Genomic DNA, 25590 nt, shown 5'->3' with positions numbered 1-25590 from the left:
ATGGGTCCTCAAAGCCATGGTGCTCTCAGGACCGTGAGATGCCTAGGATTCCCTGTCCCCTGTCTGTGGTGATGCCTGCTCTAAGCACCCCCACCCTTGGGCCCGTAAGTCCCAGGAAGTGCCCTGCCAAGGCCCTGGGGCTGAGTCTAAGGCTTGCCAGAGTGGAGCCGCAGCACCCGACTGCGGTCATGCCAGTCCCCTGCTTTTAGAAACTGCCTGGCTGGGCGGGCCACACTGGCAATGCACTGGACCTGGCAGCTGACAGCACTGTGTTGTGCCCCCTACTAAAGTGGTGAAACCTTAACTTGCAGCACAGGGCTAGACTCATGAGGCCTGAGTCATTGTGGTCTGCTGTTCTCTGTCCTGCTATTTGGTCTGTTCCTAACATGCAAACCTGAGTACGTGAATGCCGGGCCAGGGGACAGTCTGAGTGACAGGCACTGTATTATGCTTAGAACCAACCTGCTCCCTGGCCTGAGCCCTGTCACTGGCTCAAGCTTGAGGACCCAGTTCTGTCCTCAAAACAGACGCTCTCCCAGCAGGCCCTTTAATGTGTCATCCATATGGTCTCCAGCAGACTGGCCCCTTGGGTCCTCCACTCGTGCCCAGGCAGGCCTGACACCTCAGGTAGATGCACCTTAGGCTCGAGCAGGGACTGTTGTGATGATTATAAAATTCTTTCATCCTTCAGATTTCAAGATTATAAATCTTTCAGAACATTTAGAAGACAGAGGAAAGGAACAATGATAACCCATGATCTTACCATGCTTCTCTTGTTAGCATTTTGGAGAATTTCCATCAGACCTTTCTCATGTACATATCCTTTTATGTCATTATAACTCACTATTCTCTGGCCATGCCATGGCCTATCTGTCCAGCTTCCATGTGTGTTCACCTGTGTGTGGGATGGCAAGTGGAGACCACGCAGAGCCCCTCATGTCCCCTGCTCCAACTGCAGACTACTTCCTTGTCCTCCTCCCCCAATCCTCCCTGTCGTCAGTCTTCCGAGTCTATCAACGTTGGTTTGCCTTCCTTTCCCTTCTCAGGTTGCTTTCTCATTGGTTGCTCACTACCCTGAGCCATCTGTGTCCCATTCCTACTCTTACCTCTGCTGGGGACCTCCTCCTGCTGGTGTGTGCTAGGCCCACCAGCCATAAGAAAAACCCTCCTACACACAAAGATGCCACAGAGGGAAGGAATCTAGGTGGGACTGGAGGTTGTATTAGGATCCATGTGCATGTAACTCTTCCCTGGCCAAAGCAGTGCTACTGTTGGGGGGACATTAATGCCACCTTTGACAGTGGTTTTATTAGTGCCTAATCATTGGGCCATTTCCTTCTAGAGTGGGCTTTACATCTTATAGTTGGACCATTGTTGACTTGCATTTTAGTCTCAGCTTTGCCTCTGAGTCCTGCCGTGTACTTTAGGCAAGTCACTGAACCTCTATGCTTTGGTTTATTCATCTGCCAAATGGGAGGATTACAGTTTGTCCTGCCAGCCTCACATGTGTTTGCAGATAGCATGACGAGCCTGCTGTAATCCTGATAGTACCATGAGATGTAGAAGAAAATAATTGTATTTGAAAATAGAAGTATAAACATGTGATAACAATATTACAAGAACACTGACTGTGGAACCAGGCAGCCTGGGTTCAAATCTTGGCACTACTCTTACTGGCTGTGTGATCTTGGTCAACTTTCTTCTCTTTGCTTTGCTTTCTTCTTCTATCCAATGAGTAAGACAGTGTAGCAGTACTTATAAGTTTGTGGTTTTGGTAGGATTAGATGAGTTAACACATATAGCAAATTTCAAGGTGAGCTCAGCACATTTGCAGGTATTGTTATTGTGGGTGCTGTTATTGTCTGTAGAGGCCCCATCATCAAATCTTTTCCTGCTGTGGAGGGAAGGAGCTCCCTGTGACTGACTTGGAGAGGAGCAAGGGCGTTCATGTATATTTGGTACTGATTGTGTGATGCGTACAGCTGGGTACTTCTATGTTTCCTCTCTTTTACATGGAGAAGCTTAGGCTCAGAGAAACAAGCCTACAAGACTCAAACTCTTTTGTTTGGCTCCAAATTGGTACTCTGTTCGCTAGACCATACCGCTTTCCATCCATTTGGGTCCTGAAATGTCTGTTGTTGGCTTCTTTTTTTTTTTTTTTCGAGATGAGTTCTCGCTTTCTCACCCAGGCTAGAGTGCAGTGGCACAATCTTGGCCCACTGCAACCTCCACCTCCTGGGTTCAAGCGATTCTCCTGTCTCAGCCTCCAGAGTAGCTGGGATTACAGGTGTGTGCTAGCATGCCTGGCTAATTTTTTAGTATTTTTGTAGAGACGGGGTTTCACCATTTTGGTCAGACTGGTCTTGAACTCCTGACCTCAAGTGATTCACCTGCCTTGGCCTCCCAAAGTGCTGGGATTACAGGCATGAGCCACCATGCCCGGACTTGTTGCCTTCTTGTTCAAGCACTGGTGTGCTCTAATAAGTATAGATGTCCCAATTATCATGGGTGCCAGCGAGGCAGAGTGAGAGTGTGGCTGACCCCCTGATGCCAGAGTGAAGGATATAATCTCTATTTTAACCCTGTGACTATAATTAAACCCACATATACAGCGTTCTTTTTTTCCTATCCTCTTTTCTGTGAATTTCTCTGCAATTTGGTCAGTGTGCCAGTTCCTGAAATTAACCTGCTGCCTGGTTTATGACCGAGACTGGAGATTGCCTCGTGCTAATTGCTGGATGGTTTCAGCTTCCTTCCCACTCACAGATACAGTGGTAGGAATAATAATTATGTCTGCCATGCACTGAGCATATGGGAACTTTACATCATCTTGTTTCCATCTCATAAATAAGAGTTAGATAGTGCTGTTCTTGCTGCAGATGAGGAAACTGAATCTTGGAGAGATTGACTAAATTCCTCAGAGTATCGCTAGTAAGTGACTGAGTTAAGACTCAGACCTGGGCCTTTCTCTTCCTGGAGGCCCACCTCTGAGTCCATCAGGTAAGTTCTATTTTGTCTGACTTACAGTGTAAGCTTCTAGAAAAGATTCTATTTCAAGGAGTTCCGGGACTTTAAAAATTTGAAAAACACTGCTCTAAGAGGAGGAATCCTTGGCTGGGAGCCTGATGACTTGAGGTCTTGCTCTGGTTTTATACAAAGTCACTTGTCCTTACTGAGCCTCAGTCTCTCCATATGTGAAAGTACACCTATACCATCAGCCTCAAAAATGTCAGGCCAATAAATCACTATCATAATTGCAGTGCTTTGAGCTCTCTTACGTATTTGAAACCAAGCATCTTCAGTTATACCTTGAGCAATCACAGTAAGGATTTTATAATAACGATAATAGGCATGACTACGCTTCTACTATTGCTCCCACTCCTGCCATCACCCTGGGTAGGTCCTGAAGTTGTCATTTGTCAGTGGATATTGTGAGAATGTCTTCAGGGTGGAATAGAGGCTTCACAGTCTTTGAGGGAGATGATCACACGTGGTTTGCTGGTCAGCTGTGGAACTATCCAAGGCCAGTTTCCCTTGCTAAGTGGCCCCTGGAGTCCAGGCTTCTGCTGTTGCTGGAATACAGCCTATGAGAGTGGAGTTGGTTTCAAGAGTGTCCAGGGCACCCTGTCTCTTCCAACCCCATCCACTGCCTGCCTGGAGTTGTTTTCAGGCACTTCTTTGCCCGAAAACAGATGCAGCTCCGGGTACTACAGCTTCCACCCTGCTTTTGAAAGTCACTTTCAAATTTCTCTTCTCTGTCCCACCAGGTTTGATATCACCAGAACATTTGTTGATAGCTTGGCCTAAAACAGTTTTTCACGTTCAGTTTTTGAACCACCTTAGGATATTCACCTCTGAGCCCAGGTGAAGGCCTCAGGTGCAGCAGCAGCAGAATGTACAAGTGAGGTATTATCACCTAGTGGTTAACAGCTTCAGTATGACATTACATCTGGGTTAAAATCTTCACTCCTTCATTTACCAGCTGTCTCTCGCTGAGCAAGCTCTTAACCTTTCCAGCCCTACCTCTTTACTTATAAAATGGAGATGTCTATGCCCACTTCATTGGGTTGTTGTGATCGATGACATAAAATATGTCAAGAGCTTTGAACAGTGTCTGGCACATGGCAAGTACTTAGCAATAGTAGCTATTAGTAGCAGTTGTCTCCAAGGACTTAAACCCCAGAATATGTTTTTGGGTCTCAGAGAGACTCCTGTTTCCATCTTCTTTTCATCTCATAGGCCCCAGGAATCTGGTCCTTCTGCCGCCTTCTTTTTTAAACAGCTGTCGTCTATTACCTGTTCCTCTACTGAGGTGGAACCCTGGCTTTTTGTTTATCCTTTAGTCTCTGTCTCGCTTGCCTTCCCTGACCCCTGCCCCCCTGCCCCACAGAATTTCTTTTTTCTTTTTAATGGGTTACTGTTGCTGGCATCATCAGGGAAACAGATGGGGCATGATAATTATTCTTTCACATAACTGCTGGAGACAATGTTAATCTTCAAAGTGACTGTTGCCCCTGGTGGGATGGACTGAGTTCTAGGGAGAACAGCCCTGTAAACCTTCATCCTTCTAGGAAATTTCCTCTTTTAGGATTAATTATGCTTTAGGTTTTAGGCTTTGTTCTGCAATTCTCTTGACTTAGTCTGACAGCACTGTTGCTTTGAAAGATTAATGGTTTGGAAAAATGTTGCCTGTAAGTTTACCTTTCAGGAAGCAGCTTTTCACTGTTTGTATACCTTTGGAAAGAGTAACATTGACACATTAAATGCAGTAACTTATTTTTGCTGTTGTGTGTATGATTTTTAATTTTGAGACAGGGTCTCCCTTGGTCACTCAGGCTGGAGTGCAATGGCACGATCATAGCTCACTGCAACCTCAAATTCCTGGGCTCGAGGGATCCCCCTGTCCTCGGTCTCCTGAGTAGGTAGTACTGTAGATGAATACCATCATGCTCAGCTAATTTTAAGTTTTTGTAGGGATAGAGTCCCAATATGTTACCCAGGGTGGTCTTGAGCACTGGCCTCAAGCAATCCTCACCAGTTGGGATTATAGGTGTGAGCCCACATGCTAAGTCTAACTTCTTTCCATAGGGATGGGAGTGAGAAATGTTGTAGGAACTGGGAAGCTTCTTCCTTCTGAGTAACTACCTCCCTCACTTTGACTCAGCTAGAATCTGAGTGTCTGCTATGTGCTATGCATGGGTCTCGGTTTCTGCCACAGGGAGCAAACATTTTAGTCAGGGGTGGGAGGTAGATGAACAGTGTCCGGGGAACAAAAGTGTCCAGAGTGCATGTTAGACCCGCGCCTCCACATGGAAGTGCTGTTGCTAAAAATGAATTTTCTGATTTATAAATTTTCTCCTTTATAAAATGCCCAAGTTGCAATCTGGACTTGGAGTCACCTGTGTGGGATCTGCAGCATTTCTAGGGCTGCTGTTTGTTTGATCCCTGGGTTTTGTCAGATGGATGCTATACCAGGTCCTCCTGTGTTGCTCTTGCTGTTGCTTTCCATTCTGGCTTTAAATACTCATGCTTTGCTACCCTCATCAAGCAAACCTACCTTTCTCCATGGCCTCATCCCAAAGGCTCCCTGACATTTTACACAGGAACTTTTGTTTTTGATTTTGCATATGCTCTTGGAAATCTTTGGGACAAATGGGAAAAAGAGATTGATATGATCCACTATATAAATATGTTCATTAGATGATGAGTCTTACTATCCAGAATTTGTTGACTAATGATTGGGGCTGTATTCTGGAAAAGAAAATCCTTTACACACTATTTTTAAACACATTTTTGAGGTGGTGGTTAAGCTAACTGCATGGTGTTAACCTACTCAGGAGTTCACATTGAAGGCTTGCTGATTTTCTTTCTATCTTTCTGCTTGTCTTACTGTCTTTCCCCTTTTGAAATTACAACTAGCATCTTTTGCCAGAAGAAAAAAAAAATCCAAATTGTTAAGAAGAAGTTACAGTCAGGCTCCCTTTTTACAGAGTTTCTCACCATTAGCACTTAGGGTAATCGCTCATTTATTTTTTTAATGCATCACACACATACATAGGTTCTCTCTGTTTCTTTTTTAATGCAACACACACACACACACACACACACACACACACACACACACACAGACATACACATACGCACGTGGGTTAAGACCATGGTGTCTGGGTTTAAGCCTGGCTCCACAGCTCACTGGCTTTTTTACTTAAGGCGAATTACTAAACTTCTCTGTGCTTCACTTTCCCTAATTTTCAAATGGAGGTTATTAAGTGACTCATAGGACTGTTAGTAAATACTAATTGTAAAAACCTTTGTCAGTATTTAACATAGTATTTGGAATGAAAGCATTCAGTAAATGTCAGCTACTTTTTAAAACAAAAATGGGATCAAACAGTATACATTTCTATAGCTTGCTTCCTTTTTACTCAATGATAAATCAAAGATGTCCTTTCAGGTCAATATATGCAGACACCGGTACTCCATTTCTTTTTAATGGCCTTGTAATGTTCTGTTACATACATTAAATTACAATTTATTTAATCATTCTCCCATTGAATATTTGTGTTTTAAAAATTTGTTGCCATTATAAAAAATGTTGAAGTGAATTAAAAATGTTGCAATATTGCAATGCATGTCACTCCTATTTGTCTCCTTGGTCTCTGGATTTTTACAGGTCTTATTTCTCGCGGTGGAATAGTGGGTTGGAGGTCATGTCAATTTTGTTAGGGAATATCAAATTACTCTTCAAAAAGTTGCATCAAGCTTTACCTCCTACAGCAATACGTGACAGCTTGAATGCAAATGGTTAATGTTCAACTTAAGCCACATTACTGGGCATGGCAGTATACAAGGAGCAAAGCAGTGTTGTATACAATGCAGTATATGATGTCTAATCATGGCTAGTATCATAAATTTCTTCCTTGAAAACAGGCAGATGTTTCAGAGACCTTTTACTTGACTGATGTTAATTAAAGAGCTCATTATGGACTTGGATGCCCCTGGTTGTCAGGATCCTTTGCAGTATGAGGACTGTTAAGTGGTATTGACAAATCTGAGGTCATCTTCATTTGTGTACAGAAGATGCATATTGGTGCATCTTTTATCAAGCAGAGTTTTTTTGTTTTGCTTTTTTACTTTGATACTTTTTAATGGAAATTATTTGATGCTAAATCTGCCTCAATTATGATTACTACCCAACTTAATTCATACAGGCACATGCCCACACACAGGTTACATTTGCTTTGGCTGGTTGGTTATGAAGTTGTACTATATTTTAACCTTTTGGGGGACTCATGTTTTATGTTGGCCATGATGAGAGCATTTTTTTGCATAATTCTGAAAAGGCATGAAACTGCTGGAAGGAAAATGAAAAGAGAAACATTACATCCACTTTTAAGCATGAATATTTGCATTCCTTGTGGGGTAAGGTTAAGATCATGTGTCAAAAGAATGGAAGAAAATGGGTGTGATAGTTACGAGTATTTACATACAGATCACACTATTCTTTTACCATTTTGTCATTGGAGAGCCATGACTAAACCCATCTGTTGTCACTTTAGCTCATTTATTGATCATAATGCAGCCCTAGCTTTTTGTTCAAAGACTCTGTAAAATTTTATTCAGGATGTTGAGTGTAAAGTACATGTAATCTTTAAGAAAACAGTTCTGAAATTATATCCGAGACACTTGAGATTATTTCTATTACATGTAAGAGTTAAGTGAAAAAATATCTTCTTCAGAATGGAGAAAACCTAGTTATAGAAATTTCTCCTCTTAACTTAGAGGTGCAGTTTATAAACCTCCTTCCTTTCCCAAACTTTTGTGGGGTTTTTTTTGGTCTTGTATTGAAAAAGCAGAGAAATTCAGTTGAGGATGGGAAAACAACTAAGAAAATTCCTGAGATTATTTGAAAGCAGCTATAGAGTAGATGCTATATTGCCAAAATGTGTGGGGGTGGGGTGGGGAAACTGTGGGATAATTAAGGACCAGCCAGCAGAAAGCCTTCTAAGTGTCAAGCTGAGCTTAATGTTTGGAGGAATGTCAGAAAGAGATTGGGCCTCCAAGGTCAAGATGTAGAAAAGCTTTAAGAAATCTGAGGTTAAGATCAGGGGTTAATTAAACTGATTAAGACATTTGTGAGAAAAGAATTTAATTGTGCTTATCATGTTCACATAAAATATTTTCTCTGTTCAGTTCACCTGTTTTGATAGCTGTGTTTTTGTAGGTAGAGAGTATAGGAAATGATTAAAATTTTAAAGTGTGTGACTTGCAGTTAAGAATATCTGCTACCCATAATGGCAGTATAGTCTATTTGAAGGAAAAAGCCAAAAGGAAGCCTAAGATGACAAAGTCAAGATAAATATTTCAACACTATACATGATTTTATATATATATCTATATGCTTATATAATTTATTTTGGAATCAAAATGGCACCTTTCACATGTGCCTGACACCGTGGACCGTGGATAATGCATTTTCTACCAGAGTCACTTTGCTAAGGGCAATCTCCAGTTCACTTTGGGAAGTTTATGTAAATACTGATTTTAATTTGTACTAGGTGGCACTTTGCATTCACAGGTTTAAAGGCTGTAGAGTCATTCACTTGTAATTAACAAACTTTGCAGTCCTAACACTTTACTTTCTTTTCTTCTCTTTGTTTTTCTTTTTTTTTTGAGAGAAGGTCTCACTCTGTCACCCAGGCTGGAGTTCAGTGGTGCAACCTCTGTCTCCCAGGTTCAAGCAATTCTCTGCCGCAGCCTCCCAAGTAGCTGGGATTACAGGCACCTGACACCATCCCCAGCTAATTTTTATTTATTTATTTATTTATTTTTAGTAGAGACGAGGTTTCACCATCTTGTCCAGGCTGGTCTTGAACTCCTGACCTTGTGATCCACCCACCTCAGCCTCCCAAAGTGCAGGGATTACAGGCGTGAGCCACTGTATCCAGCACCAGCACTTTCCTTTCAAGATCTTGGAAAGTTTTGGGGACAGAATAAAAGGACAGAACTGGGCTGGGCGCGGTGGCTCACGCCTGTAATCCCAGCACTTTGGGAGGCCGAGGCAGGTGGATCACAAGGTCAAGAGATCAAGACCATCCTGGTCAACATGGTGAAACCCCGTCTCTACTAAAAATACAAAAAATCAGCTGGGCATGGTGGCACATGCCTGTAATCCCAGCTACTCAGGAGGCTGAGGCAGGAGAATTGCCTGAACCCAGGAAGCGGAGGTTGCGGTGAGCCGAGATTGCGCCATTGCACTCCAGCCTGGGCAACAAGAGCGAAACTCCGTCTCAAAAAAAAAAAAAAAAAAGAAGGACAGAACTTTTGTGCAGGTCAGGGATCCACTCAGAAAACAAGGTGAGAATTGAGTTTTTGAGAGTGTTCATTCATTCAACACATATTTACTGCCTACTTCTTTATTCAAGGCACTGATTTTTTTTTTAGGCTTGAAATGTATTCTGGCAGTTTCTACCTGCTTCTGATGTTCATAAATGCTTCATTTGGTAATGAACCTTCAATACTTCATTACTTTGATTAGAACAGTAAACTTTGTTGATAGAGGAGATCAAAGGTTTGCAATGGAAACTTGGGACATTATTTGATGTTCAAGGTGGTTGAGCTTTATAGGTGTAGAGCCTTAGAACTGGAACCCTGGGGTTCTGGAGAAAGGTCATACAGAAAGACAAGTGTCAGGTTGGATGCAGGTAACTGTGGCACTAAGAGCGATAACTCTTCTGATGGAAAGCTCTACTTTAACAAATTAAGCATGAAATAAAAGTAAAAAATTGTACTGAACAAGAAGACAGAGGAAATGCTATGGACTCATCCCCTGAACCTGATTTTATCCAGAGTAACTTTGGGCAGGAGGGTGAGAGAGAGAAATTAGAGAGGACAAATATTGCCTGTCTTTATTCCCAGGAGAACTGACCAGAATCTTCTCTGTTGATTTTGGCTAAGATTGATGTTGTTTCCAGGATGAGACCCACGTCCTGAGGGTCGCTGCCTTATCAGAGATGGTCTGAGGGCTCATGGGTCAGTGAGCAACTCAGCCAGTAAAAGCAGGGCCCAGTGAAGTCTTAAGCAAGGAAGTGAACATTCAAAAAGAAGCATCTCAGTAAGAATGAGGTTCTAATGAGCTTTCTTCTTGGAAACTATTCTCTTCTCAGTGACATGCTTGAGTCTCAGAAGTCCTGAAGGTGATACTTGCCACTTTTCACCACCTCACAGACTTCTCCTTGAAGTCAAACCATTTAATTTTGGGCCTATTGTGAGCCTGCAATGATGTGTCAGCACAAACCATCACATTCCTGTTACTTATTCATGCGTTTTGGGCAGCTCTCACCTTTCCTGAAGGCCTGGACCATTGTCATGACACAAACCATAGCTAGTTGTGAGGCAGTGTGCCTTCTGTCTGCACTGCCTCTTCCCACACACCTTTCAATGCTCCCCACCCTTTAGACCAGGGCACCCTCCACCACAGAAGGTACCTCAGCCCTGCTGTATCTCTAAGAGCATCATTCACCTTCCTGAGCCTCAGTTTCCTGCCTATAAGATGGGTACAATAGTATCCATAGTGCCTCCCTCTTCAGGTAGGTTGTGTAGAGAAGGATAAAATGAGTCAGTGTTTGTGGGAGTGATTTTAGAATATTATGAATTAAGTTATGCTTTCCCTCTTCCAAAGAGTATTAAAGTGCCTGCAAGTGCCTCATAAACAGTATTGTCCCACGATTCATTTTCTTAAAGTTTCTCTCGTCACAGATGCAACTACATACAGGTAAGGCTGTCAGTTTGCTAACCTCTGCTTTTTTGTTCACTTAAATGGGTGGAAAGTTTTGGGACTAAGTCTCAGAGAGGCTTGTGAGTCCTTCCGTGTTCTCTGCCTTCACCACTGGCACAATCCTTAGATGACTGATGGTGTCATTAGAATAGAATAGGCCTGATAGTCACCTCTACTTTAGTTGCAGAATACTAATAGCTCAAATTATTTCTTTTTCATAGAATGAAATTACTGTAACAAATTAAATTTATTTTATGTTTAGAAACAAGGAATATTATAGAGGAAGTGGAAAAATGAAAGAAAGATAAAAATATTTTGCTTGGGCTGGGTGCAGTGGCTCATGCCTGTAATCCCAGCACTTTGGGAGGCGGAGGTGGGCAGATCACAAGGTCAGGAGATTGAGACCATCCTGGCCAACATGGTGAAACTCTGTCTCTACCAAAATACAGAAAGGTAGCCAGTCATGGCGGTGTGTGCCTGTAGTCCCAGCTACTTGGGAAGCTGAGGCAGGGGAATCGCTTGAACCTGGGTGGTGGAGTTTGCAGTGAGCCAGAATCCCGCCACTGCACTCCAGTTGGGTGACAGAGCAAGATTCCATCTCAAAAAAAAAAACTTGTATTCAACATTCAAGAAAAATACTTGTATTCAACATTCAAGAAATGTTTATTGAGTGCCTGTTATGGTGCTAGGCCCTGGGGATTTAGCCTCGAGCAAAATAACACCATCCTTGGGCTGGCATTGTGGGCAACTATCTAAATACTAAACCTAACATTATAACAATAATTGTGAATTTGCAAATTGTGGTAAGTGCAATGAAGGATTAGTAAGGATTCTAATGGGACCCTAACAAAGAAACCTGATTTAGTTTGAGGGCATCAGGAAGGCTTTTCTATGGATGTTTTACTGAAGCCATTACTAACTTATTCTGAATATTTACTTTCACCTGTAGGAAGGCCAATTCAGCTCACTTTCCATCCTTAGGCTATATTTCTTCCTAAGTTCTGCTGCAAGTTAGAGAACATGTGGTAAATATCCCCATTAGCACTTTGTGTCTTTCTAAGCTAGCTCTGCCTTCAGGGAGTTCTGAAATTCCTCCCTCCTTAATGGCTCTTTGATGACAGTCCTTGGACTCTGTTCTTAACTCTTCTTTCTTCACTATACTAGTGGCTTTTTTTAATTCCCAGAGGGCCAGTTTGTCTAAGGGGGACAGGGAAGAATATACAGGCCATCATACTACCTGAAATTGCACCATTCATTCTCCTTTTGGTTGTGAGATTTAAGAAAGAAAAGTATCCTGGATAATGATTAATACATAATTATAGAAAATGTGTTTAAAATATTTAGGCTAAAACAATTATCACCCTTAATTCCAACATTACAGAGTTATCTCATTCAGGAGTAGATTCTTCCAGTCTCCCCCCTCCATGCATTGATGTTGTTTAATCTATTTCTATATATAAAACATAATTATAATTTTTTCACATGTATGAGCATTTTTAGTATTTAAGAGGGCCATATTAACATTTCCTGGTGGACTTGTGAATAAAGTACAGTAAGCACATTCAGAATTATTTCCTCTGTTCCAAACACATAGGAACAATTTTTAAATATCTTAACTGAATTCAAAAACAAGAGGGAAATCTTGGGAACCAAAAACGGGGATGGATGTCCCATACTTTAGGATCTCCCTTCAGTGCACTTAGTGTGTGACAGGAGATCAGAACCATCCTCCTGTGTGAACTGGGGTTGGGACCATGCTCCTTGAAAGTTGACTGGATCCTGATCATTCATGGTTGTATTTTGCGGTGGGTAGCCCACCCGTGGCCCAGGAAGGAAGCAGAGGTAGATGTGAGAATAGGACCCACAACTGTGCAGCACACTGGTATCTTATGTTTTGCTTTCCAATCTGGAGAAAATCCTAAAAGCCCACTTTGGAACCTTGTTCAGAGTTGTATATCCTATCAGTCAAGGCTCAATCATGATTTCAGCTGCTAGGGAGGGGCAAATAAGGAGGAGAAAAAGTCTTGTATGCCAGATGAGTTTGCAAACAAATTTCTGCACTTATGAAAAACCACCACCATGAGAGACAGGTGAAGACCCGTCAAACAAAATAATCCAAACCCTTGGCCAGGCGCGGTGGCTCAAGCCTGTAATCCCAGCACTTTGGGAGGCGGAGGCGGGTGGATCACGAGGTCAAGAGATCAAGACCATCCTGGTCAACATGGTGAAACCCCGTCTCTACTAAAAATACAAAAAATTAGCTGGGCATGGTGGCGCATGCCTGTAGTCCCAGCTACTCAGGAGGCTGAGGCAGGAGAATTGCCTGAACCCAGGAGGCGGAGGTTGCGGTGAGCCGAGATTGTGCCATTGCACTCCAGCCTGGGTAACAAGAGCGAAACTCCGTCTCAAAAAAAAAAAAATAATAATAATCCAAACCCTAAAAAAAGAGAAACCAGAGAACAGTCTGAAAAGCTTGAAAAGTGTGTATATTTAAAATATCAGAGAAAGTCAGGAGTATTTCTCAAATGAAAATAGAAGGTTGTTAAATAGGCCAATGGTTAAAAAGATCCAATGGGAAATTTCTGAAATGAAAAAGATAGGACTGAGGTAGGGAGCAAGTAATGAAGTCAACGGTAGATTAGACATAGCCAAAGAGATCATCAATTAAACAGCAGAAGTGAGGAAGCATGGAGAAATAAAGGAATGGAAAGTTTGAAGGAGAAAAGATATATAGATATATTTATAACCTCTTATGTAGAGGTTAGATTAAGAAGCTCTGATATACCATCAGTATTTTTTTTCTTTGGTTTCTTCTTCTTCTTTCTTGATTTTGTCAGACTAGTTTGTCTTATACTAATCCTTCCACTGTGAATACCAGAAAGGCATAAATATGTTTACTGTGTGTGTAAATAGAAATAATATAAACTCTTCTTGGAGAATACTGAGGCAATGACGCCTAGAAAGGCCAGAATGGTGGAGAGGAAGGAAATGCAGGGCAGTGCTCCGTCAGACGCCACTTTCTCCCTCCAGGTATTTGCCAGTTTGTAAGTGGCAGCAAAGAGGCTAAATTAGGTGCTAGAGCTTTCAACAGTCTCTCAAAACTGAGGAGACAGAATAGAAGTTCAAGACTTGCCAAGGAGGAGGGGCCTGGTAAACACCCCAGGCTTTCAGTGTGAACCCCCAGAAGGTTTCCCTCGGGAGTAAGGGCAAGGCTGACACTTACCTTCTAACTCGCCCAAATGGATCAAGGTTCCTTTCTCTACCCCACCTACCTGCCAAAAGCAAACACAAATGCTCTCTGGAGGAAGATAATATCATTCAGACCCTCAAATTAATAACACTATCATTTTTCAAATACAATGTCTGGCAGTCAATAAAACATTACCAAATGCTTAAGATGGTAAAACCAAATGACTGTAAAACAAGAGAAAAATACACAGAAGAATTAGAATTGCACAGGACCTACTTAACTTGCAGTTTTATTAGACATAGGCTGTTAAATAACTGTGATGCATGCATTGAAAGAAATAGGTAAGATGGAGAAATTTGCCAGAGAAGTGGAGTCTATTAAAAGAAACTAAATGGAAATTCTGGAACTAAAATTTCCCTGGGAACAGTTAGTATCTTAATCCTGTGTTCAGTGTAGAAGTTGGGATGAAGTTGGAGTCTGGGGCCATGATCCTAAAAGGTGAAATAGAGCTGCCTGGTTGTTTAGGTTTATCCTAGTAATAAGCTGCTTGCCTGTGGCTCAAGAAAGAAGCAGATTCTGGCAGGCATGAGAATAGGAACCAGGTCTGTGCAGCATGCAGATACAACATCTACGATTGCTGGCTGAGAACACAACTCTTGGTTAGTAAGATACTGGTTAGATGTCTAGAGGGGAGGGAAGAAACCCTGGAGTGAGGAAAATCCCTAAGGAGGACAGAATGTTGCAAAAACTTCTTTTTGTTTTCTTTACATGTTTCCCTATGGCCAGTTAGGGTACCCAGAATGGTATATTCACCTCTTTTATTTTTAATTAACTATTTGCTTATTTTATATTTTAAAATGCTACATTATAGTGATTTGTATCATCCTTTATTTTTATTTGCTAGGTTATTAGGTGCTTGAAGCCTGAGTTTCTGTTTCATCTGTTTCTGTTTCCTTTCGCTGTGTGACTTTTCTTTTTCATATTCTCAACCACCCTCTGTCCCACACCCAGCATATTGCCCTCACATGATAGGAACTAAGCACATAAATGTTTGTTGAATGAATAGTAGAAGACATAGCTGTTGATTGATTTACTGATTTCAGTTCTTAATGTGCTCCCTCAATGATAATCCCAGGGTGGCAGTAATACAATGAAAAATACACATTTCTGCCTTTAGGGAATTGAAAACAGGGGAGGAGGGGAGATAGAACCTGAGAAGAACAGTGGGAAATCGAAGATTTGTCTCAACTGCTCAAAGGTTTGTGACACTTCTTCAGCAACTTTTTTCATTATTAATGGTATCCAATAGGATCCAGTCAGGAGACAGAAATCATACCTGTAATTTGAATGGAAAATTTAGTATGAAGAATTATTAACTAGTAAATGAGAATCAACTACTAAGATGGGTAAAAAGAACTTTAGAGAATACAAGAATAGCAGCCTGTGTTCCTAGGGCTGAGAGAGAGTGTCCAGGGAAGGATAAACTAGGAAGGGGTCCCCGAAAGCTGAGACTTAGACCTCTTTGCAGACTTAGTGGCTGAGGCAGACTGGATGGTAGAGAAGTCACTGAAGCACCACAGGACAGGGCTGGTAAGCAAGAAGCTGTCCACTGGGGCGCCAGCAAAACCGGATGGAGGGGTGTATGCTGCTGTGTCTCCCATGTTCCATTGGCCAGGAAGTTGCCTGCTGTGCCATAGAAGTAAGAACAAAAGCACTAGAACCAGGAAGAGAAGCTCTTCCTTTCAGCACCCTCTACTGACAGGACCCAATGTCGTGCCAGCTGGCAATGGAGAAATGTTCAGAGCAGCTCAGTCCAATAGAAATATAATGCAAGCCAGATATGTAATTTCAGAATTTCTGCTAGTCACATTAAAAAGATAAAAAGAACTGGGTGATACTCATTTTTAAATTTTGGTAAGATATAAAATTTACCGGCCTTATCATTTTTCAATGTACAGTTCGGTAGTTGTGCAAACCAAACTGCAGAACTTTTTCATCTTGCAGACCTGAAACTCTGCACCCATTAAATAACAACTTCCCATTCTTCTTTCCCTGCAACACCAGATAACCACCATTCTCATTATTTCAGTGAATTTGATTACTCTGGGTATCTCATATAAGTGGAATCATAGAGTATTTGTTTTTTTGTAATGGGCTTATTTCACTTAGTATAATGTCCTCAAGGTTCATCTTTATTATAGCAGGTGTCAGAATTTCCTCCTTTCAAAGGCTAATATTTCACTGTATGTATGTAGCATATTTTGTGTATACATTCATATGACAATGGCTGGGTTGCTTCTACCTTTTGGCTATTGTGCACAATGCTGCTATGGACATATGTGTACAAGTATCTCTTTAAGACCCTGCTTTCAGTTATTCTGGATATATACCCAGAAGTAGAATTACTGGATCATATTGTAATTCTGTTTTCAATTTTTTGAGAACCCACCAAACTATTTTCCATAGCAGATGCACCATTTTACCTTTCCACCAACAATGCGCATGGGTCCCAATTCTCCACATCCTTGCCAACACTTGGTCTTTTTGTGTTTTAATAGTGACAATCCTAATGGATGTAAAGTGGCATCTCATTATGGTTTTGATTTGTATTTCCCTAATGATTAGTGATGTTGAGCATCTTTTCATATGCCCCCTGGCCATTTGAATATTTTCTTTGGAGAAATGTCTACTAAAGTCTTTTGCGTATTTTTTAATTGGCTTTTTTTTTTTTTGAGCTGTAGTTCTTATGTAGTCTGGATATAACCCTTTATCAGATACGAGAGTTGGAAACATTTTCTTCTGTTCCATGTGATGCCTTTTCACTCTGCTGTGTCCTTTGCACAGACGTTTTACATTTTAATGCAGTCCAATTTATTTATGTTTTTGTTGCCTTAATTTTAATATTTTAGTTAACCCAATATAATTAAAATATTCAATATGTAATCAACATGCAATTATTGAGATATTTTACATTTTTGCACTAATGTACAATTAGTACAAGGTGTACATTTGTACTTCAAAGTCTGGTGTGCATTTTGTTCTTACAGCAGATCTCATATTGGCCACATTTCAAGTGCTCAATAGCTGTATATGATCGGTGACTGCTGTACTGGATAATGCAGTTCACAGGGTTCATCTCCAGTATCAGAAAGCAGGGGAAAGCAGGAGAGACTTGGAGCTGAGAGACGATAAATTGATAACTGGCACAGGATTATAGTAATTATGTGGTCACATAATGGAGCATTACATATAATTAAAAGGGATGTTCTAAAAAGTTACAGGAATTTTAAGAAAAATTATCTTAAGTTCAAACAGAAACCACCTATGTGGTAATACATCAAAATGTTAAAAATGGTTATCTCTGGAAATTAGCATTGGCTGTTTTGGTTTCTTCTTCCTACATTTATGTATTCTCAAACTTCATTTAATGAGCACGCACAGTTAATTCACATAAAGTTTATGCTCTTGTAGCACAGAAGTGTCCTTTGTAACTCCAGACAGTGGAGCTTATTAGAAGTCTAGGCTTCTAAGTTCAAGTTGGTGACAATTTGAGAGAGAAATGGGTACCCTGGAAAGTGGGATTAACCCCAGTAAATTGTGCAAACCTGAGTTTGTAAGGTGTAAAGATCTTGCCATTCTAAGTTTGAAAGGTCATGACTAGGAGTCCTCAGGGTGGCAGAAAATCTAATCCCTCTGAATTTATGGGACAAGAGACAATGGTTTATTCAGTTTCTGTTAAAAGCTGCTTGTTAATGGCTGTGATTGGAATACTTGACATTGTTCATTTCCTTTTTTCCTCTCGGGGATCAGTGGATTAAAAGGCTGTTATTGGAAGTGATTTATTTTGCCACTTTTATGTAGAACATTTTATCCTCTCTGCTCTGTCATACAAAGTAGAAGTTCTTCTTTCTTTTCCTCAGGGAAGCTGAAGAGTGTTATGATCTTCCTTTGTACTTAGAGAGAGAGAGAGAGAGAGAGAGAGAGAGCGAGAGCGAGTGTGTGTGTGTTGCAGAGGTGGTTTGCTGACACAGCTACAAGACAGCTTGCCCGTTTTGTGGGATTCTCTCTTGTGCTTTGATTCTGCTAACCTGCCTTGACTTTATGCTTGTTTGGCTTACCAAGGGTGAAGGTATATAAGAACAACCCCAAATTTGAATATTAAAAATTTTTTAAAGCAGATATTTATTGACTTTATTGTGTATCTATTATGTACCTTTATTATGTGCTCTATTATGTAATAGACACTGATTTAAGTCCTTGTCATAAATTATCTCATTTAATTCTCATAATAACCCTATGATACATAGGTATGGTTGTTTCTCTGATTTCATATACTGGAAACTAATCCACAGAAGTTTGGTAATCTGCCGAAGGACACATGGCCAGAAAAAGGTTGAGGCAGAATTTAAATTTATAGTCTGGGCCAGGCGCAGTGGCTCATGCCTGTAATCTCAGCATTTAGGCAGTCCGAGGTGGGTGGATCACCTGAGGTCAGGAGTCCAGTACATGAAGATGAGGAAAAAGCTATAGGTTGTGAAAACAGTATCCAGAAGTCAAGAGAGGCAGAGCTAGTATCCTAGCAATGAGTTGGGAACAAGAGGGCTTTAAAGGAGTGAGGGTAGGAAGTCATGTTGGGCTTATATCATGGAGTTCATTGAGGACCACCATGCTAAGGAGTGTTCCTATTTCATAGATGGCGGGAAAGTCAGGAGTTTTTGGATAAGGGAATAGCAGAGCTGTGCTCTTGGATGTCTCTTTTATAGAAATTTTTGTCTTGTGAAGTTGGCAAGATCATTGTGGCAGCTCTTCTTCCCAAGTTGCCCAAGGTCTCTAACTTCTAAATCCCTCTCAAGTAGAGCCTATGTGTCTCTTCCTCTCTGTGTGTCCTGTGCCATTTTATGTCCTCATCCTTCCCAACTCACTCTCTCCTTAAAATTCTTTCTGTCCTGTTCTTCGTGATGTTTCTAATCTAAGGTTTCTATCACAGGAGGAATGAGAGCTGCCAACTCCTGAGTCCATTCCAGAAACCATGGATGGGTTTTCACAGTGCTGTGTTGCAGGACCACGGCTCCACACTGCCACTCCCATGTGCAGTGGCCTTTGTATTTAATCAAATTGGGTGGGGTATTGTAGCCACATAGAAGAGGCTGTTAGTTCTGGCGTTCTGCAAACCAGACCCTGTAGTCAGCTGCTAAGGCAGAACCCTGCTCTGATTCCAACCCCTTGCTGATTGTTTTATGCCCTATTCTGACAGTTCGCTGGGCTGAGTTTGCTCATAACATTCTCATCCTGTTCATTTAGATTTGGGCTGCCTCCTTTTATTGTCTTAAACCTGAGGGTTCCTTCAGTAAGTCCTGAATCTGTGAGGAAGAAATATAGTACCCAGAGAGAAATTTTTCCTATTAAACATTTTACAACTTTTTTTTTTTTTTTTAAATTTGCCAACTGTTGCAAGGTTTAGATCCTGGGGACCTGATTCTGAAAGCTTTTCCCTCGTGGAAGGGTTCACTCAGCTAACCGGAATTTGAACTTAATTTTACTGACCTCCTCACAACAAATCATTATTCTCTGTGTTATGATATCATTGCACTATGTAGCAACCAGCATGACCTTACCGGAAGCTCTTATGTAAGAGATTGCCTAAGTGAAGAAGGCTTCCCTGGTGCTGGTATTGGTGCTTGGTACCATGAGCCTTTGTTGCCTTTTTCCATTGCCTTCTCCCTGGTCTCTGCATCTTGCGGGTCCCCACTGTTGCACATACCTGGGAAGGGGCCACGGGGAGCCTCGTCAAGGCTGAACTGTCAAAGGCTCTTGCTGGTTTGTGTTTCAGGCTCTCGGAGCATGGTCAACAGTGCGGAAACATGCCACATGGGGAGATCAAAGCTTCAGTGGCCAGAATGATGCAGTCACTCCTCTGCTTAATTAAAACCAAGCACACAGGCCTGGTTTTAATTAAGCAGAGTAGTGACTGCATCACTAGAGGCAAAGGGGCAGTTCCAAGAAAAAAATGATGGTGGTTGATTCCTGGCATTCCGTCTCTTAGTCCACATGGGGCCGGTGTTCAAGGAGCACTTGCCTGACTCACTCATGACACGAGCGTGTTTCCATCACACGTACATGCATCCATGTGTTCAGATCAGTTGCTGACACTTGTCCCATCCGTTGGATGAATCAAAGAAATATAGAATTTGAGACGTAGAAGGCACATAGACGTCATCTGGTTTCATTCACTGGAGATGAGAAACTGAGGCCAGAGGGATCCTCCAATAGTTGGTTAGGAGCACAGTCTAACATTTCATGTCACTTCCCCAGTCCCAGTTTAGAGTCATGTTGTAAATGATAAATATAGACTAGATTCTCATTCATTCATTCCACAGATGTTAACTGATCACCAGATTCTGTTTATGAAGGTCTTTGATTTCATTACTGATTTCCCATTCCTCTGGCTTCTTTCCACCTTCAGCTCCATAGTATGGCCCAGCTTTCCATTGCTATGCTAATAGCTTTCCTACTTTCTACTACCAACCAGCAATTTTGAATATGTACAACTGTGCTAACATTTTCCTTGATTACTAATAACAGGAACTACCACTATATTGAGCCCCTGTGAATGCCTGAATCTGTTAGATGCTTTACAGATACGATCTCACTTAATCCCCAGGAAAATATTTTTAGCGGACTTATCCTTCACAACATGCCATTCATATTTTCACAGCTGAAAGGCTGCAAGCTTGAGCAGTGTGTCCAAGGATACCCAGGGAGTAACTAGTGGACATGTCTTTCTACTCCTGTTCATACTTCTGCCATTAAAGCACACCCTTTGCTCATAAGTTACTGCTGTTAAGCAGTGAGGAGTTAGGGCAAATCATCCCTGTAATCTTCTCTCTTCTCTTTCCATTATTTGCTTTCTTGAAAAGAAGACTCAAGCCCCCACATCTTTTTTTTTTCTGGCAGGGGATGGGGAAGTGTATTCCTCAATTTTCCTTCCTTTCTGTTTCCCTTGTTTAGAAATGTCTCTATAAGTTGGAGCCAATAGTTCACAGGCCAGTCCATATATTGCAAAAGAGTCTGGCTGGTTTCAGGCTTCCTAAACTGCATGCATGCTGTACTTCCTCACTGACCTGTCTTCACCCTCCTTCTTAGGCATCAGAGGAGACTCTTCTAGCTAAATTGCTAGTTACTTGAGAAGGAAAAGATTTCATCTTGATGGTAGCATGTTACTCAGAACCTTGGATAACCCCCAGCCCTCCTAAAAACACAATACATGTATGTTAGAAGAAATTTATCTTGATGATTGGTGAGAGTGTGGTGATTTAAACCAGCTCATTTCCCATTTACCACTGAGGCTAGCTCACCTTTGCTGAAGAGGGTTCTTGACTCTTACTTTGTAGCAGGAACTCCTAAGTTAATCAAGCCTTTTCAAAGTTTCAGGCTGAAAGTCAAGTTCTCTCAGGTTAGACCCAATGTTAAAATTTTAACTGGGCAAATTCTCATTAGAGACAAGGGGCCAAAGACTGTGCCAATGGAATCTAATGTCTTTTAATGTTTCTTTCAATCCAGTAAAGCCCTTGTTAAGCCATTTAACTGTAAAATTGGGCCTTGGGAAGGCAGGGCACCCTCTGAAATTAGAGGTCAGGAGATTTGGATTTGATTTCCAGCCCTCTGCCAGTCAGTCAGCCACTCACTTTCAAGTGACAAGCCTTAGGCAAGTCACTTTCTGTCTGTTTCTCAATTTTTGCACAGGGATTTACGTGGGCCTTAAGGACCACTGGGAAACGATCCCTTTTTCAGCTCAGTGCCTGGTTTGTTGAGTATACTTGTTAATCTGGACCTTAATACACCTATGATTTTGGATTAACTCTACTTCTGCTAGAAATTAACACAGAAAATTCACAGTTGATTCACAAGAATGATAATCAATTCTAAAGAATTAAAATATAACCAAATCCTTTATTACTAAAAGAATGCTCAGCTTAAGTGGACACAGATCACTCATTCTAACTTCATCAGCTATAGCACTTAGAGACAACTTTTTGAAAATACACAGCTAAAACTGTCCCTGCTTTAAGTGCTATACACAGCTAAAACTGTTCCTGCTTTAAGCACTAAAGCACTGTGTATTTTGAAAAAGTTGTGTGCTCTACAAATAAAAAGATACTTTTGTTGTTACTTTTGGTCCCCAGGAGAAATGGGAGTCCTTTTCAGAGAGCATGGGAGACACATGAGTCCTTTGCAGTCCTCTTGTCTGCCTCTGGGGGTGAAATGAGAGCGTGAAGCACTTTGGGAGGTGGTCAGGCACACAGCTAGGCTCAGTGCAGAGCAGAGTTGCTGCCCTGGTGGTGTGGCCCCAGTCATCACGAGTCATGTCTGAAAGAATTAATCACATTTCATATGCAAGCATGCTCTCTGTTTGACTGTGCTGTTGTTTTTAATGAGAGCATCATTGACAATGCTTTAATCTGATAGCCCTGCCTAATTGTGTTCTATGTAATAATGCATGGGCTTGAGGAGGAGGCAGGGTTGGGGGAGAAGGAGGGAGGATGGATGTGTGAATTAGGGAAAGGTGTCTCTTCCTTTGGAGCATGGATGGGTTCCAACCCCCACTCACCCCTCAGCTGGGTATCTTTGTGCAGGCCACAGCCTGTGCTACATTAAGCATCAGCCCTAGTTGGGGATAGAGTCTACAGGGGAGAGGTTGGAGCTTCATCAAAGCAGCAACTCTCCTAAGTGACCTCCATTTAACTTACCTGCTGGTCTCCATTCCTTCTGGAAAACATACTACTGGCAACTACTGCCACATGTTTTTGTTATTGTTGTCTTACATGCCACTATAATTTTGTTCCCTCTGTTTGGACTGAAAGCATACAAAGAGCCAATTATGTGCATTCCTAAACTTGTTTGGACAAGTTAAATTTGTTATTGTAATTGAGTAATTTGTTACATAAATGAAATATGAGTGAGAAAAAATAGATGACTAACATTCACTGAGTACTTACTCTGTGTTAGGTACTCTTCTAAGTACCTGACATCTCATCTTCTACAACTGCTGTGTATATAAAAGTAGAATATTTTGAAAAAAAATTGTTAACAGTGAGTGCTACAGAAGTCACCAATGAATTAGTTATAAAGAAGATAGCAGTAAAAAAGTTGGAGGGAAAGTAACAATCTTGAAGGATCCTGCACGCATGTTACCTAGCAAATGTCTCTAAGTTCTTAATCCACTTGGAAAAAAGCAAAATTAGAAATCAGAGTCAATATGTTATTTATGCAAGCAAGACTTTGGGAAATTAATCTGTAGTTCTGTCCCTAGAGGAAAGACCTCCAATCTACATTACAATATCAGTGAATAAACACACATTTATATGTTTTATATTAAAATAAAATGTTTAAGGTATACACATACTATTTTCTATGGTTCTTTGCTTTAACATCTGTTTTGAGTAACAGATACACTTCTACTGGTTATGATTGTGTTGATAAGAAGTCTTTTACTGTAAGAAGATTAATGAAGGCAAATCAGATATGGGCCCCAGCTGATGTGGGCAAGTGCCTCTAGGAGAGCAGATGAAGCTCATCTAAGGAATGTGTCTGTGAAGTAGCCATTGTGATCATCCAGATCATGTTCTCTTGTTGCAAGTTACTATTTTACCAGTTATTGGGTAAATTCCTAAACTTCACTGGACTGCATCAGCCAAGGTTTTGGAGCTCTATTTTGAGTATAATGAAATTTGACATATTATAATGACACTGTCATTTGGTTCCTGTCACCAAAAGGATTTCTTTGTTGTTCCAACGGTCAGATCCTGTGAAGACTGAGAGTGAATACGTATGTATATGCACACGCACTTACACAGATTAACACACATGCTTATATTCAATTAAGCAAATATTCAGTGAGCCTGCTGTATGCCAAGTGATATACTGTGAGTCATAAGGCCTCAAGAAATTGCCTGATATGATTATTGCCCCCAAGTAACCTGGGGATGTACCTAGAGGAGTCACATATCACCAGCTCACCAACTAAGACAGATGGGTTAACAGAGGCTGCTGTGAAGGATGAGGGGAGTGAGAGAGTACCCCATTAGGAAAAGCAGTATGAACAAGCAGAGTCATGTTGCAAAGGGATTATGCAATTCAATGAGTATAATGACCTCAAGAATAATTTACTTTCAGATTACTTTTACTTATGTTTGTCTGATTTTATGCTCAAAATAATTCCAAGAAGTAAAAAGGCCTCTATATTGCCAACCAATACTTGGGGACACAGATATAGAGGAAAGGTGACTTGCTTCAGTAATGTGGCATCAGAGCTCCCTGATTGGTGCTCTCACCACCAGATGGCAGCTTCCTTGGCACATTCACTCACCTGCCACCCTAGAGACACTAATTGAAATCCATACATTAACTGCTCAGGTGAGACTACCTTATTGCCTTATGGTCTGACCTTCTTAATAAGCAGCAACTACTGCCAGCTTACTGAATAGAGGGGCCCCCCTGACTTCCATTATTGGCTCAAGTCCCATTCGTGCTGCACTGTGTGGCCAGTGTGTGTGTGTGTGTGTTGAGGCATGCCTGCTTACCTGGCACGTGGCTTGGGATTTCTGCCTTCTGGCCCTATGGGCAGTGCCTTGGAACAGCCTCCTCATTCAGTGCCTTCTGAACGGTTCAGGGAAGTATTTTTGGCTTATACATTCTGCCCAAGCCCAGGCAAGCTCAGCTGGGCCCCAGAATAGCACTTTGCCTTTTATAAGAGAGGGTTGCATTTGCAGAGGTACCATTAACCACCTGGATAAGGGCTCTTACAGCAGAGCATGCTTTCCAGTGGGAGCCTGAATTACACTGTCTATATGAATTGAAGTCTCCCTTACTGTTCTCCTGCCTCAAAACAAAAACCACAAATATGTGAGTAAAGATAAAACATCAATGTGTTATTTGGTGGCTTTGTGTTTGCACAGGTACACTGTGGAATATATAAACAACCCCAAGGGAAAGATACAAGGCACATGGTCCTTTCTTCATGGTCCATTTATGTATTCCACTCAAATATTTACTGAGTACCTATTAAGCACTAGGTGATATACTAAGTATTGGGGATTTTACTTGGAGCAGTTATGGCCCTGCCCTTGCAGAGTTCACAGTCTGATGGAGGGAGGGAGACAGGTGTCAAGGGATGGTTACAGTGAAGTAGGATAAATGCCATGAGTGCACATTGGAAGCAGGGCAGTGTGCAGTTATGCAGGGTGTGGCTGTTCAAGGGCTCTCGACTGAAAGGATGAGTAGAGGCTGAAATCCAGCCTATCCTCTGCTTCTCAAGACACGTGCTTCCCTAGAGTCAGGGGAGCCTTTTAGTAACTCACAGAAAGGCCCACAGAGACCAGCAGTGACCCTGATGGGAAAGGCACCTAACTTGGATTTAGCATGGAAAGAAAGCTTCTTGGAAGGAAACATTTCAATTGAGACTTGAAAGATTAACAAGAATTAGCCAGACAAGGGAAGCAGAGGAGAGGTGGGAAGGAGTGTTCTAGGCAAACCATAATCGCCAAAACTAAAGATAGTGCTTAGCATGTGCCAGGCACTGAACTGAGTGCTTTAAAAGATTAATCCTTCTAAGGGGAAGTTGCAT

At 41.5% G+C, this 25590-nt stretch overlaps 1 protein-coding gene and 1 long non-coding RNA gene across 5 annotated transcripts in view; one reads left to right on the top strand and one right to left on the bottom strand.

Moving 5' to 3' along the window:
- NOS1AP (nitric oxide synthase 1 adaptor protein) overlaps nucleotides 1–25590 on the top strand; it is a 299267-nt gene that overhangs the window by 147761 nt on the left and 125916 nt on the right. The window lies entirely within an intron of this gene.
- On the bottom strand, nucleotides 21323–22532 carry LOC116560264. The gene is made up of 2 exons (XR_004272879.1): nucleotides 22187–22532; nucleotides 21323–21627 (listed from the first exon to the last, which is right to left on the bottom strand). It is a non-coding gene; the product is annotated as an uncharacterized LOC116560264 (long non-coding RNA).

Source organism: Sapajus apella, unplaced genomic scaffold (genome assembly GCF_009761245.1).
Source record: "Sapajus apella isolate SASKATOON/1434 unplaced genomic scaffold, GSC_monkey_1.0 scaffold25, whole genome shotgun sequence".
In the NCBI taxonomy this organism is placed as follows: Eukaryota; Metazoa; Chordata; class Mammalia; order Primates; family Cebidae; genus Sapajus; species Sapajus apella.
The sequence above is the reverse complement of the archived record's forward strand: the minus strand, read 5'-3'. Positions and strand labels throughout refer to the sequence as shown.